Source organism: Rhinolophus sinicus, linkage group LG09, assembly GCF_036562045.2.
Source record: "Rhinolophus sinicus isolate RSC01 linkage group LG09, ASM3656204v1, whole genome shotgun sequence".
Classification (NCBI taxonomy): Eukaryota; Metazoa; Chordata; class Mammalia; order Chiroptera; family Rhinolophidae; genus Rhinolophus; species Rhinolophus sinicus.
Window position 1 is genome coordinate 7,226,775 of NC_133758.1, and position 16,421 is coordinate 7,243,195.

General features: G+C 37.4%; 1 long non-coding RNA gene across 3 annotated transcripts in view; it reads right to left on the reverse strand.

The window, feature by feature from the left end:
• Positions 1 to 16,421, reverse strand: part of LOC141573128 (uncharacterized) — a 78,495-nt gene that overhangs the window by 50,493 nt on the left and 11,581 nt on the right. The window contains exons 1-4 of one of the 3 annotated variants that reach the window (XR_012498710.1): positions 14,776 to 14,865; positions 10,305 to 10,494; positions 5,583 to 5,654; positions 4,933 to 4,993 (exon numbers count right to left, since the gene is read on the reverse strand). This is a non-coding gene — a long non-coding RNA (uncharacterized LOC141573128). Of the gene's footprint in view, positions 1 to 4,932; positions 4,994 to 5,582; positions 5,655 to 10,304; positions 10,495 to 14,775; positions 14,866 to 16,421 lie in introns of those variants that run through there. The other 2 variants (XR_012498711.1, XR_012498712.1) reach the window with 2 other exon arrangements.

A 16,421-nucleotide genomic window follows, 5' to 3' on the forward strand; every position in this document is an offset into this window, starting at 1 on the left:
GAGTTTCCTTAAGGGAAAACTTAAGGACTCGCACCTGGCAAATCTACTACTCTCCATCAGGGGACTCAGTCTTATGAGCTATCTTGGGTCAAATTCAACCAACATAATTATGGAAATAAATCTCAGCACATTTATTCAGATTCCCCTTCTCCTGACCCATAGCCAAATTTAGTACAAGCTCACCATCCTTGGATGTGAAATCAATCTTCGAGCCCCAAAGCAATTAAGAAAGTGCCAGAATTTTTTGGAAAAAACACGATGATTCTGTTTCAGGACACACCTTAGTTAAACATTTTCATTAACTCCAGCTAGGTCAATAAGGTACTTGTAGAAAAGCCAACAATTAGTTTCTCAAAAAATGATAATTTTCTTTCTGTGGAATAAATGTTTCTGATCCGAAGTGTTATAATGTGACCAGGTGGTAAATCCCTCTGAAGTACTTCTTATATTTCCTCAGTGAGTCTTTCTACAAGTGGGGTAAAAAATTTCACATGTAGATAATTGGGATTATTGCCTAAGCTTTATTATACAGTCAATGAAAATATTCTAAGATATTTGTTAAATATACCTCTCAGGATACTTATCCTGGAGGTACTCAGTTGTTTGGTTTTCTGATCAGTGTCAGACACTGGGCTTAGAATATTGCACCTTGAAGATACAAAGGATCAATCTCTCTGGTGATGGGATTATAGGATCCTAACGGAGTTTCCATGTCAGCCTGATGTTAGTCATACATCTTTGACTGAATTTAAGGATATGTTTACTACCTTGTTGGTCTGTGTTTTACTATTTATTAGTTAGAATCTGTCAATATTTGCTTCAGTCTCTATTCCCGGTGTTCTTGCTTTCAGTGTGCTAAATCCTTAACCTCAGTCTACCGTTGTTTCTTCCTTCATCCAGGCTCTGGTGATGCACCAACAGCATGTTTGGTGTCTGTCTTCACTTTGCGTTCAGTTATTCTAACTCCACAGAGATGCAAACAACTAACTGAAACTCTATTCAACATTATTTATAAGAACATGAACACGATGTACATCAGTTACCCAGATTAGATGGGTTATTACACTAATGTATTGGTTCGCCACCAACGATTCCTACGAAAGATTTCCCAAGCCATCTCCAAAACAAGCCTTGGCAGCCATAAAATTGTCTATGTCTAAGGACTATATGACTATACTGATTCTACTCATCACTTCTTGATTCCTATTTTATTGACATTTGCCTTTCATCCCCATCTCACTGTGTTTTCACCAGGCTTAGTTAGCCCCATCATCTTTACTGCATTCTGGCCAACTATCCCCTTGCTTCACAGAGGTGTTTGCTGCCCAAAGAATTGATGCAGAATGCTTGGTGTCCGCCTATCGTGTATCTTAAATTGTATTTGAGGGATTTGGGTTTTATCTGGAGCATATGTTTTGCAAAATGATCTTGTTTATTGACTGGACAGAATATAAACAGAGTAAAGTAAACTTGGGGTTATTTCATTTGTCAAAGTACATCGTCCTTTAAAACACAGATAATGCTCTTTCCTGTGCCTTTGAAGTAAATTAGCTTTTTTTTTATATGTATCTGGCTAATCTAATGGGACACAGAAAAGGAAACACTCTATTATGAATGTATGTTTGTTCAGAGAGGCCGTGTTGTACAGATAAATAACTTTTAAATGTTTATTCTCAAACTTAAGGAAAAAACAGAAGTGGTCATTAGGCTATTTTACTTGATTATAAGCAATCTACACTTTACGCCACACATTATGCTGCACAGTCTGGTACAGGCTGAACAGGACAACTCTAGTTGACAAGTTTTAAGAATTTATGGTGTAGCCTTAAAGCCAATTTCATCAGAATGACACCCTCTCTGAATGAAAAACAAAAATCACGTAGTTGGTTTGACTCTTGTGGCTATGAATTGAGTTGACACTTTTCACGCAGCTGTGTAATTTGGTAAAACAGTGATTCTTTGGGCTTGTGTAATAATGCAGCATACCTAGCAAAGCACAAAATTAAGCAAAAACGTGCTGTTTACATATTCGTCTTTCCACTACAGGAATGAAAATCTGTGACAATTGTCGATTGTTACCTATCTTATTCACTTTAGCATATATGAAATATTCTTTAATTTGGGCTTTAATAAAGAAATTCAAAGGATAGTTAGAATCATACCGTACATTAATACATATGACTATATGTAAACTATATCTATTTTATTAATCAATCAACTTATAAAATTATAGACAAGCTAAGCAAATGCTGTGTGTGCATGTGTGTATATGTGTGTGTATGTGTGTATGTGTGTGTATTTGTGCACGTGTGTGTACGTGTGTACGTACGTGTGTGTGTATGTGTGTGTGTGTATGTGTGTGTGTGTATGTGTGTGTGTGTGTAGTTTGCACATTGGATTTTAGACTTCCGGCCTCCAGAAACATGAGGCATCCATTCTGCTCTTTATCAGCCACCCAGCCTTTGGTGTTTTGTTACAGCAGCCGGAGCAGATTACAGTGCCACAGGGACACAGGCTGACAGCACACACAGCTGATCAGCCAGGGCAGTGCTCCTTTGCAGGAACTCGCGGACAGTCCAGCTGTGCAGTTCTCTGGGACGATTGCCTCAGGCACTGGGTTTGAGCAGCTTCCCGTAGGGAGCTGCAGGACACCAGCTCGCATGCTGGGAAACCAGATTATGGGACGTCAGCCTTAACCGAGCTCACCGGTACCTGTCAGTGTTTAAAGTTCATTTTCTCTTTAAATCATCTCGACAATGATACTGTTCTTATGGTGATTTTTACAGATGTATTAGCCAATACATAAGGAGTTGAAATATTTTTATAAGGTACTTCAGACATTCAAATACAAATGTGAGTCTTGAACCCAGTTCTCTGACACTATGATCCATGTACTAAGCTTCTTAGGTGAATTATAATTGTGGCAGAGACAACGTTTTTACTTTAACAAATACTCAGGGAAAAAAGTATATGAAACATTTGTAATTGGTTTCATTTGGATGGAGAATTCAGTTGCATAAATGTAACTCAATCTTTCTCCCATCTTTTATTTTATAATATGGCTAGATAATTATAGGTATAACTACAGTAATAAAAATAGATATACCCCATATATACCTATAACACATATAAAATATACCTGTTTTGGGGAGAGGTATATAAATTTGGTGATGTACACCCCCCACACTGAATTACCAATTTCTGGAGTAAAAATAATTCCAGGCAAGAGATTATAAAATAATTTGCTACTAGTCTTTTATAAGCTCAATCAATTTGGCAATCGCTGAGATCCTTAGTGTTACACTGAGATGGTGCTTCATGATACAGACAAAACAATTTGCCCCCATTTCTATGACAAACAATTTCTCTCAAATGAGTTTCTCATAGAAGATCTCAATCTCTCTCTCTCTCTCTCTCTCTCTCTCTCTCTCTCTCTCTCTCTCTCTTCCCTCCCTCCTCCCCCCCATAAAATTATGAATGGTAGGGAGAAGGTTTGACAGGGAGGAGGGCAAAATACATTGGAAAACAACTCCTACTTTCCACCTGAAAATCCTCAGTGAGAAAGACTCTCGTGGCTGAGGCCAACAAATGGTTCCATATAAAATACTTTTTTTCTGTTAATTAATTCATGATATTGGTGCTATTTTGTTATTGCTGCATCCATCCTAGGTTATGGCACAGACTTGATATAGCCAAAGTAAAGATTTCAGTCGTAAGGAATTAGGTTTGCCTTGTTTAGTCGTGCTTTCAGAAAGTGTTGTTTGTTTGTTTCATCAACTCTAGGTTGCAGTTTCCACAAATGTCAACTTGGTTGACATCAAAAGAAAGAGGCTACTGCTAAATTACGTTCCAGAGCCACACCTGCTGCCATGACCAGGCTAGGTAGAGAAAGTCTGTTACCTATTTTCTTTCTGTATGTTGGGTTTTACTGATACACTTTCCCAAGAGCATAGTTAGCAGAGGTCAGCTCAATCAACCAAGGAAAAACAGTACCTAATTCTAGTCTTCTCTCTTGTGCTTGTGAGATGAAAAAATACAGCTGTCCACCTACCCATTTACATTATATATCTGACACAAGGGCACACACAATCCAAATCACCCAGTCTGTCATGGTGAGTACACAACTTTCCCTCGCATTCTTCCTGCTCATTGCCTGAAGTTTCCAGGGACATTTACCAATCATTTTGACCTCCTGTTGTCACAAACATTCTTCCTCACTTCAATGCACTCTTTCCAGAGCACATCTGTCTCCTAGACCGAGAACATACAACGTCTGACCCGCTAGCTCACTTATCCCGTTAGATATCCACATAACTAATATGTTAATTCTCGTTATATAATAGATAAAGTGGGCTTAGACTCCCTTAACTTCTTAACCTTTCGACTATTTGCAAGACCACGCATGTAATATGTGTAAGTTCTTTCATTTTCCTGATGTAGAAACTGCTTGCCAGCTACACAGAGCAATCTGAAGCCAGGTGACTGCAGGAGCAGAGCCCAGCTCATTTGCACTCTCAGTATAACAGGTATGGACTCAGCTCCTGGAAATTGACATCTTAGATACCTGTATTTCCAGCTGGAGAATATTCAGTGTTACTGAGAAGTAGTCAGTTACACAGGCGTGCTTCGTTCCATGCATTTGGATGTATTTTAAAGAACAAGCATTCTCTTTTCACACAGATACCATTTTCTTTAGAAATGACTCTGAATGCTGCATTTGTTCCTGTTCATGCTAAATCTCTGCAAAATATATCATCATTCAGCGGAAATCAGCTTTTTTGACAATGCTCTTCCCATTCTGACTGTCGCTGTGACTTAGCTGGGTAATTCCAAACCACAGTCCTTATCTATTTGCTCAGCTTTTCCTTCCTTCTTATCAGCCTTGTCAGAAGAATGAGATTTTTTTTTGCATAAATCTCTTTTCCGTTTTACCTGATTGCGACGTCTACTTCACATTGGAGCCCTGTCAGCTTCCCAGTTGGTGTGTCCTTTCCTGTCAACAGTGGGATTACATGTCATCCAGAACAATAATTTTGCATTTTGTTCAGTTTTCTATTTTGTTCAGTGAGATTATCCAGTATTTCCTGTTTTTTAAAAAATCTTGCATGGCACTGCTGATCTTTTTCAGATGAAATGTGTGATAGCACAAGTACTATTTTTGTTATCAAATGCCGTGTCTATGACTGTAAATGAGTTGCTCGATTTTTTGATATCTCAAAATTACAAACTCCCTTCCTTAATATCTTATATAATGGTTATCTTTTTCAGAGGACATTCACATGCATTATTTTATTTGCTCATCACAACACCCCATGATTTAGGCAGACAGAGCAGACAGTGTTAGAATAACCCTTTATAGTATAGATGTAAAAACTCTGACTCCGAGAGCTTGTAAGTGACAAAGTCACACAGTCCGCCAACAAAAGCCAAAAAAAGATGGGACAATTTTTTAGTAGAAAAATGGTTTCTCTAATATATTGCACTCCACATATATCAGGACCATCATACGCCTTGAATTTCAGTTTTAAGAATCAACTCTGTGTTCATTCATTTTTTCCAACAAATAAAGATTCATTGCCTACCAGGAGCCCAGGTTCTGGTGACATGTAGGTGAACAAAACACACCAAGATCCTATGGTTGTGGTGCTTACAATCTAGAAAAGGATAAAAAAATGAAGTACATCTAATGTTAGCAAATGCGAACAAATGAAAAAGGGTGAACAAAACAGAGAAATGAGAGACAGATGGAGTTAGGGTTATTTGGGGAAATCTCTCTGAAAAAGCCCCTGTAAATGTGGGGTAGATCTAGAAACTGAACACTTCCAGTGTCAAGGTCATCAGCACTGCTAAAGAGCTGATTCTGTTGGTGGGAGTTTATTTTGGAGTATTTGGTAATACTCCAAAGCTTACAAGAATTACATTCCATTTTGCTTACATTTATAAGTCATGTCCTTTGGAAAAATAATAACAAACATAAAAAATAAATCATAATTACTAAAAGTTATAATTTTATTAGCTAAAGATAACTTCGTTAAAAAAACTAAAAATAAATAAATAAATAAAGTAAGCTATAGAAATACAGAGAAATCTGGTGTAGAGGTTTGAGGTGGATACTGGGAGGTAAAACTCCATACAAGTTGTAGATTGCCTTGAATACACTAAGATAAAGCTAACCACCAACCAGGGCAATTTTGTAGTTTTGCAGTGAGAAGAACTACTTTCCCCATGAAATCTGTTAAAAAGTGAATGATTAAACAGTTAAGGACCTTTAAGTCTGATAATTCTTGAATTTAATTCCTATTTGAGCATCTCTTAAAAGTACAAAATACTGGACTAAATTCTTTAAAGAGTTAAAAGCTGTAGAACTGTGCATTGCTACTTATGGCAGAGTTGGAAAGATAAAACATAAGTCAAAGCAAGTTTAAAATAACAATATGTGTACAAACCTATTTAAAATTTGGCTGTCCTACAGTGAATCTATCTTGAATTCAGCTAAAAAATGGAAGGTAAATATCTATAGAAATCTTTCATAGGAAAGCAAATAATATGTTCTAAATAATTATGTATGTGTGTATATATATATATATATATATATATATATATATATATAGAGAGAGAGAGAGAGAGAGAGAGATAGATATATATAGATATATATAATATATATATACACACACACATGCAAACATTTAATAAGTATGGCTATCTGATTATTAAATTCTTTGGAAGTCATTGGTGATAACAAACATTGCTATAAGAAGGCAAACCACCCATAAAAATCTATAATGGAACACAGATAAAATTACATGGTAGACAAATATTTCTCATCAAGTATTACAATTTTAGGCAACCCTGTAATATAACTAGAAAAACTTATATCAATAGTAATTATACTAAGCCAACAACAACAACAAAAAACTAGTCAAATCATCATTTTCTATTTTCAAATTCATAGAAATCTATTATCTATTTTAGAAATACTTCTATCCACAATGGTTAAAATAAGAAAAGAAGTTAAGGCAAACAGGAGGGAATATGCCCAGGTAGCCAGAAAGCTTAGCTTAATGAAATAAATTATTTCCCAAAGGCTTTGAAAAGCAGAACTTTGATTTAATGGCAAAGAATATGAATAACAGTAAAATAATAATATGCCACAAGGTAAAATATAATTAAACCTGTGAATGAAATCGATTAAAAAAAAAAAATTGCTCTAGGAGCTCAGAAAATCATCAGTGTGATGGGAAGTTGACACTTATGAGAGTTTTCGACCAGGTATTAAAGGGTAGAGAAGACTTGGATAAGCAAAAACAAAAGGAAAACTTGATAGGAGGTTAAGAGTGCTGACGTCTTCTCAAAAATTTTAGTAAATGTGTTGTATATTCAGGAGGCAAGAAGTAAAGGAAAGAAGCGAGCACTACGAGTGTTCATGTGGAGAAATGATGCAATACAAGAACAGTGGGGAAGTGTTTCTTAAATGTAAGGTTGACATCCTTTGTAGTTGAACACTTGGGAATGGGAGGTTATTAAATGTTTGCTTAATAGGGAAAGTATATAATAAAAATAGTACTGGAAGAGTTGAATGTGGCACCACTATTTGGGATAGACAGAAATTTAATTGGAATGAAGAGTCGAGGGAAAAGAATTGCAAAGAAAAAGCTATTAAATAAGGATATTAATAACAGTCCAGAAATGAAGTTGGTAGGTTCAGTGGGAATGGAAGGCAAGGAACCATTCTCAACTCACCGGGTGTTCGGAGGTGACCCCACTGAACTCTCAGACAAGGGAAGATAGGTACCTTGTTCAATGTCACAGCCCTTGTCAACGCTGAACCCAGAACTAGAGTCCTGGTTCTCAGCCCAAGGATATTTTTTAAATTATAATACCTATTTAAATTATGTTTCTTTAATTTTTTTCTAAAAAGCATAAGCCTTCAAAAACTGGGCTAGAAGCCAAGAATTTGAGATTTCATTTCCTGATCTACCCAGAATTGTTTTCTTATTGTCACTTAACCTGAATGTGCCTTTTTCCTACACCTCTTAAATTAAGATTCTAAGACATTCTGCCAGATATTTGTTGAAGAGAAACGCTGTTCTGCTAAGAATGGGGCCATGAGAATGTAACTTGCAAATGTAGCCTGTTGTGAAATACACAGAAGTCAGCCAATTTTTTTTCTTATTGTGATGAATTTTGGCATGAATATCAAGAAAGGAGATGTGCATTATTCATAAAAATGGGTTTTTCATACGTATAATTTCAATTTAATCTCTCAGGAAACTTAGGTTACCACAGAGCGAGCAATACCTTTTCATTAAAAAAAAACAAAACTGAGAATATATATATATATATATATATATATATATATATATATATATATATATATATTTAAAAAAACAAAATGGGACTTTCTAGAAACTATTTCTAAACTTCTATCATCTCGTAACACTTCCTGTTTTCTTCCTTTCAGTGCTTCCCTGTGCATTTAATGTGATGCTGAATTAGCTACAAACTTTTTCTGAAAGCTCAACTGACTCCTTCTTCCCCCAGTTCACACATATCTAACCTGCTGTTTGACAATACCAGCACATTTTATTCTATTTAGCAATTAAGAAAAAGTAATTTGGGTATTATTTGTATCAACATAATAATTCTTCCTGAGGTACTACTTTTTCCTCCTTCTGTTTAGTCTCAATTATTTCCAACCTCCTTTCCCGAGGTTCCCTGCTATATGAGATCTCATTTTATGCTTATGTTTTCATTTGATAATACTGTTAGGTTTTATGCCTGGTTTTGTACCCCCGGATTCCCAAAGTCACCGTGCAAAGTGTATGTTCCTTTTATATCCTCAAGACAGTCCTCAAATAAACTGCAACACTGATCATCTAAAAGGGGTCAGCAAGATGGACTTCAATGGCCTTTTCTCTGTTCTTTTAAAGCAGCGGTTTTCCCTCAGGTGCTGTGTTTCTTTAATGGAGTTTTCAATTTACTTTATGCTTCTGTCTCTTTGTGATGTGGAAACAGGGAGTGTGAAATAAACAAAAGCAGAGATTCCTTTTAGAGCAGGACTTGGAGACACCGCTGTTATCGAACCCTGCTACGGTTTTATGTCCTACGCTGTATTATTTTTGCCACATTTGTGTTGGATGCTTAATTATCTTGGAAAGTTTAATACAAGAGAAGTGATGGCTTGACAGGTAGACAGAGCAGAGCAATGGAGAATCTCAGAGCAGGTGGAGTGAGAGAGACAAGCCAGCAAGCAAATGGTGTGACTGGGGAATCTATCAACAGGTAACAGCACCCTGGGCACCTGTCAGGGGGTGGAACATAGATCCACAACTGTCAGAATAGGCTCCTAATACACACAGAGAGGCACACACATGATAATTAATCAAAGATATAAAGAAACCAAAGTAGACAAGAATCCAGTCACAGAAGTAGAATATAAGTGAGAAGGGGCCTTAAGAGTCCACAGGTCTCCTATGTGTGGAATGTGGGTCCCAATGATAAACTACACAATGAAATCAGAGAATAAACGATGTCTGTGGTCAAATTCGAAGATGGAAAACAAAGCGTAGGGAATCACTCTCGAGTTTCTCTGCTGAAAATTTACAACCATTCTCAATTAGTCACTATGTGAAGAAACACTGTGCTTTCCTGGATGAAACGTATTATTCCTTTCAAGCAACATTTCTTCAAAAGTAGCTTGTGATATCTGGAGCGTTAGGATGAGTGCACAAGGATGAACCGATGCAGTCCTGGGTCCTCTTCCCCTTCCTTCAAACAGAGTGTGGCGACGTCTCAAGGGCACATCTTTGGGTTGTCCTGAGTCCCTGTCTGTGGTGTGAAGTCCTGGGCCCTAACAGATCACCTCCTGAGAAACTGTGAGGGTGGCGGCAAACTGGTGTAGGCTGTGCACTTCCCCATAAAGTGTGGGCTTAACATCAAGATACTCCTCCTGAGTGTATGACCTTCACACTGGAGCCTCAAGTTCCAAATCAATAAACTGAAAAGTGTACAATCTGCTCTAAGAAGATTAAATGAAACGATGCAAGAAAAGTGCTTGGAGCACACTAGACCCAACATCAAGTGTGGTTTTCCTTACTCTATGTCAGTATGAAATATACTGAAGGATTAAATACCTGCGCTCTCCCTTCAAATCACAAATGTGACTGCTTTTGAAATGATGGAGTTGCCTGGAAAATCCCCAATAGTAACACTGTCCAGACTGACACTAAATGATGCTCCCACTAAAAGCCCCATCAACAGCACCCCCTGTATGGTACATCTTATGGCTAACAGTCCTTCCTTACTGTTCTCTCAGTGGCAGCGGCTCCTAGAGGTGATAGTAGCTGATCTTGACAAAAGATCCTGTTATCCGCAGAAGCTGTGTCCCTTCCCACTGATTACAATGTCAGCGCAGTCTCCATTCCGACTCATGCATTTATCACAAGTTCAAAATGTTGTTGGGTAATTCCTATTCGCCTGGCACTGTATTAGACTCTGAGGAAACAAAGATAATAAAACAGGCAGACAGTTCTAACTTTACAGCTGAGTGAGGAGGACCCACAGTATCTGCCTATATAGAGACATGACAAAATTGAGTGTTACCTACTTTTTAAAATAATGATCAAGAAGAAAGAAGGATAGGCCTCTGTATCAGCTGTACGCTGTCATTAACGTCACAGGTCACTCTGTCCTCCATCTATGTCATCCTTACCATGTGGTTTTTAATCCTAATTTTCTTAAGATGGCTCCTCCATCTTCAGTTTTAGGTCCACGTTTCATGTTGGAAGAAAAGAAGGATAACAAAGCAAGGAAGCTAATGAGGCTGGCAAAACTTTCTGAAAAATACCCGGCCCATAGATCGAATTCTCATTGGTCAAACGGTGTCACATGGCCACTATGCTGCAAAGGAAGCTGGAAACAGAGTGTTTCATCGTTAACTCAGAGCAAACTTGGTTTTCTTAATAAGACAGAATGCATAGTGACTAAGCAACTAGCAATTCCTGCCACATCCTTTATCACCTTGGTAGAGATAAAGAGCTATGAAAAACAATTGGCTTAATCCAATTAAAAACCTCTCTGTATCAACTAACTCTATATAAAGAGTGGTTACAAGTGCAGATTCTGGAATCTGACTTATGGATTCAAACCCTAGTTCTGCCACTTGCTAGCTCTGTGACTTACATAAGACACTTAACCAGACACTATACCTTAACTTCCTCATTTTTCGGGCTATTAATAGTCTCTGTATCACAGTGTTGATATGGGGATTGGTTAGATGAATATAGATTGGGCATTAAAACACTGAATGGCACTAGTAAGCATTTACTGTATTAGCTGCATTTTATATTAATCAAGCCATCTTTGTGTCTTGCTTTGGATTCCCATGTACATTTCCCTACTGGACAAAAATGAATAGACCACTGATGTGATTAATTCCAGCTGGCTTGGCAGGGATGCCTCCATTGTACTTTAATCCATTTACTGCTCTGGCATATATCTGTTTTGTGTGAATGGAATAACAGTGCATTTGAGGAAACCAAATCAGTCCGTGCTCCATAAAATTTCTGAACCTGCAGAGCTGAAAAACAAGATCCCCTCTGTCGGGTAGAAGCAACCGGTAAGATGTGGCGCCTTAAATGGCCGTGATAATAATGGACACATCACTCCACCCATTCTTTTTATTACCTTATTATTAAAAACACTCATGAGGTCTTAATTACCCTCAGTTTGAAAGGTTCTTTAAGGTCAAAGATACACAATAAGTAAGATGGCAGTGGGGGGACGGGTGGGGGGCAGTTCTGAGAATCTGAGTCTGGTGCCAGCACTGGCCCTCTGTTGGGCAAGCCACAGCCCAGACCTCCATCGTTAGCTTCCTGACAGCACAGAGCAGCCCACAGAAACACCCAGCTGCCAGGCACTTCGCCTGATCAAAATCATAGCTATTTCTTTATTGCATTACATTTGCACACCACTCAAGCTATGTGTCTTCTTAAGCTCACAATATTACTGGCAAGTGAGTTCGGTGCTAGGAGCCAGCCTCCAAAGAGAAATAAAGCCTTATATTTCAAATATAAGGTTTTTTTCCTCTTTGGAGGATGGTCTGAGCTTTTAGATACTTGAGTTACTTAAGGGCCCTTTGTTCTGAAAAATCTCAGTAACTAATTCCTAAGCAAAGATCACTATGTGCAAACCGCTAGTTACGTATCTTACAGAATTCGAGTGTGAACTATTAATTACTGGGGAGGCCCTTCACGCCTTCCTATCCCTCTTTCATAAACGGGAGTCACTGGATTTCTCTCCTGGGGGTACTGGTGCACAGGTGGGGCGGTTCTTCATAATGCAATACCTGGTGTCCACCCTTTCCCTTGCATCAGGTAGCTACTGCTACAAAGTGCAGTAGTGTCAAATAATAAATGTCCATTTCTCAGACACTTGCAGGTTGTCTGCACGTCTCAGGAGGGCCTGCAAAACTGCCTGACAGTCTCACAGGGTCTCTACTCCCCGTGGTCTTGCCTGGGGTGGCTCTGCGCCCTGTGGATCTCACCCTCTTTCTGGAACCAGAGGGCTAGACTCAGCATGTCCTGCTTTTGAAAGTGGCAGAAGGTACTAAAGTAATAAAAACAGACAAATTCTTCAGGCCCAGGCTGTTACGAATTGGCCCATCAAAATCTCTGCTTCACTCTATGGACCAAAGTTCACCTTGTTGAGTCCAAATTCCAAGGATGGGAAAATAAACCTTCCCTCTTTTCAGGACGAGGAAATGCAAAGGTAAATGTCAAAAGCTGGTCCTAAAACAACTCACATTTACAGCAGTAAAAACCCTCTTAATTTGCATAAGACGAAAGTCAAACCCCTAAAGTTGAAGAAACATTGTTCTCCTTGGGAGAGGGCCTGCTGTAAACTAGCTAATACTCCATCATTCTACCTCCACATCCATCACCCTCCACCAAAAACAATTCTGTGTGATTTAATGGAGTAGTATAAATATCTCTTTTCTCTTAGTCAATGCAATCCAAATGAATCTCACCATCAAATTAATCTAATTACAGTTAAGAAAAATATGTTCAAAAGTGCAATTTAAAAAGGTATTACTTGGTATGCAGAGCTGTTATTTTCTGAAGCTTTATTCTGGGGACATTGAATTGATGCAACTGAGTATTAAAGCCTTCCTGTATATTTACCTGGCGTAATGGACTGAATTTCTGTTATTTAAACCTCTCGGTCTGTCTGTGTTATTTTGTTATGGCAGACCTAGCAAGCTAATACACCAGGGGACACCAACCGATAAAATTATAGCGAGAATACATGTTTTCAAGTTTCTCAGGGGAAACAATAGGTGAATGGGTTCTGTAGGATCATGTTTAGCTTAAACTGTAACATTTTTCTCTTACTGTTCCTTAAAAGGTAATGTGATCTTATTTCACCTATTTAAAAATAAGCTCTACAGCAACTCACCCTATTGCAACACTGTCATTAAACTGAAAATTTAAGAAATAAAGTAAAACAAAATACTTTTCAGAGATATGTCAGCAAATATCTAGACAAAAGTTTCATTATTCTGCTCATGAAAGAGTCTCAAAGGGACTATTATTTGCTCTCATATTAAACATAATTTAAGATATTTTGGTTAAATGGTTTCTAAATTAACAGAACTGGCCAACATTAAATTAAAATTGTGGCGATGGATGAATACAGAGAGGTGCATGAACATTTATGCAATACAATAGCTTGCATCATCATATTAATTTTTGAAAGCAGAAATCCTAAAACAGCAAGTTTAATAACTACAATAATGGAGCCATACTTTGTGATAGCTGTACAATGAATCTTTACGTGGGTTCATAATTGATGTCCCTCAAGATCACCCATGATTATTAAGATTACTAAGAAGACACATAATTGTATTTTGCATACTGCTTATGAGAGCAGAAAAACATATAACATATTATTAGAATGGTACCATTCAAATTATTACCATAAATGGGTTTTCTTTTTAAATTAACAAACTCTCAACCTTGTAGAAATATATGTTCTGACTGTTTAGAATTATTTATTTTTAAAGATTTACTATTTGCTCAAGGCTATATTTTATTTGTACCACAACACATATTTTCAGGGATAAAAACAATATTACAAATCATGTTATCATTAAAATAAAATCATGTGCCAAGTTTTAAAGGCACTAATTGTGAAATTTTAAATATAGTGGCTGATAAAAATAAAGCTAGAATATACTACAGGTAAAAATTCTGAAGTGTCATATTCTAAAGAAGCAGGAAAAAGTGGTCTGCAAAAATGTAGTCAACTTATAAAATATCCTATATTTCTAATTCCAAAAGACTGAAATAGTGTTCAAGACATAAATCACGCAATGTCTAACTTGGAAGGTATTTTAGATAAGCCATGTAATCAAAACTCTCCAACATATATCTGGGATCTCACTTTATAAAAACACACACATACTCCATGTCCATACATACATAACTTTTTGGGGAAACAGAATGCATGGAGAGACCTCAGACAACAAAATTCCCTAAAGGAGAACAGAAATAAAATTTATCAACAAAGAATGAAAAAATACAGGAGTTGGAAGACATTTAGTGACCATCTTTTAATTCTGTCATCTAAACAAAGATGCTAATGTTAAGTGATCTAGCCGGGACCACAATCAGGCAGGCTAAACATTAAATTAAAAAAGTAAGACAAAACACAGAAAACATAATTCCATTGCCTAAATTAATACACCTCTCCCATACTGTCTAAAATTGCACCTACCTTTAATGAAATTATATTTTTTTCTCAGTTTATCAAGTTGCCAAATTTCTGAGGGAAAACAGTTATGTTGTTCGGGGTGGAAAGAATGAGAGAAAGAATGAGCAACTGCTGAAGAATGAAGCATGATTGTGGGGAACAGGAAAGGATGATGGTTGGAGTCAGGCCAATTATGGAGGGAAAACCATTTCCCTGTGAATTGGCCTGTATAAGGCGAGAGGACAGAGGAGGCACAAAAGGAAAGTAAGTGCATGATAAAGATAAGCTTTGCTAATTTTAAAACTCAATGTAGGTCTAGACATTTTTTCCCCAACATAAAATTATAATTTTGCCTTCTCCTTGTGCATTTGGTATATTGCTATTTCCTAGAGCTCATTTATCTCATATATATATATATACACACACATACACATATTCCTATATATATTCCTAAATATACACACACACACACACATATATACATACACACACACGAGGTCTGACAATTAAGTTCGTGAACTCATCCTAGAAACAGTGCTATATATCTCATTGCTGAATATCACTATGGCCACCTTTGAAGTACTCCCCTTGGGAAGCTATGCACTGATGCCAGTGCCTAGTCCACCCTTCAAAGCAATTTTGGAACTCTTTTTCTGGAATGGCCATCAGAACTGTTGTCGTATTACCCTCGATGTTCTGAATGTCATCCTTTCAATATTTCCTTTATCTTCTGGTAAAGAAAGAAGTCATTGGGGGCCAGATCAGGGAAGTAGGGAGGGTGTTCCAATACAGTTATTGGTTTACTGGCTAAAAACTCCCTCACAGACAGTGCCGTGTAAGCTGGTGCATTGTCGTGATGCAGGAGCCATGAATTGTTGGCATTAAAGTCGTCTAACGTTTTCACGCAGCCTTTTCAGCACTTCCAAATAGTAAACTTAGTTAACTGTTTGTCCAGTTGGTACAAATTCTTAATGAGTAATCCCTCTGCTACCAAAAAAGGTTAGTAACACTGTTGCAACAAGCTCATGAACTTAATTGTCACACCTCGTACCCAAACCTATTCTCTGTTCTCTCATGAGCCTCCTTCATTTCATTTCTGATTCTGGGGTTCTGGATTAAGGAGAGCCAATATCCATAACCCTGAAATATTTAATAGTAAGTTAGAAAGACAAAACAATAAAAGTGGCAGAAGTTTTTCACTGGCTTCAATGAAAACATGGATAACAATGTAGCCGTAAGTTGAGATCTGCTTAGGCCCACACATTCATCAAAGCACTAAGCACTGATAAAACCGTTTGCAGCACAGAAATACAAGTGAGGAAATGGTGTCCAAAATGTCACAAGGAGCAGGGGCCTCCTGGACCCGTATGCGCAGTCCAGCCCGTCCAGTCTTCTGTCTGCTTTCTTTCTCCATCCAACAGCGTTACGAAAAAGGACTTTGAATAACCCAGACTGGCTTCAAATAAATGTTTTAATGCAGCTTTGGCAAAGCATGCCTACAATAGAAAAAAAATGTTGCTGGATATCTTCCTTTCATCTTTAATTTTAGGCCATTTTTATTAGAGGGGAAAAAAGTTCTTGGTAGCCTAAGATCTCTTTTTAAATTTATTTTGTTAAACATTGTTAATGTTGATTTATTGTTGGTGAAAATTTGATAAGACACAATTGGG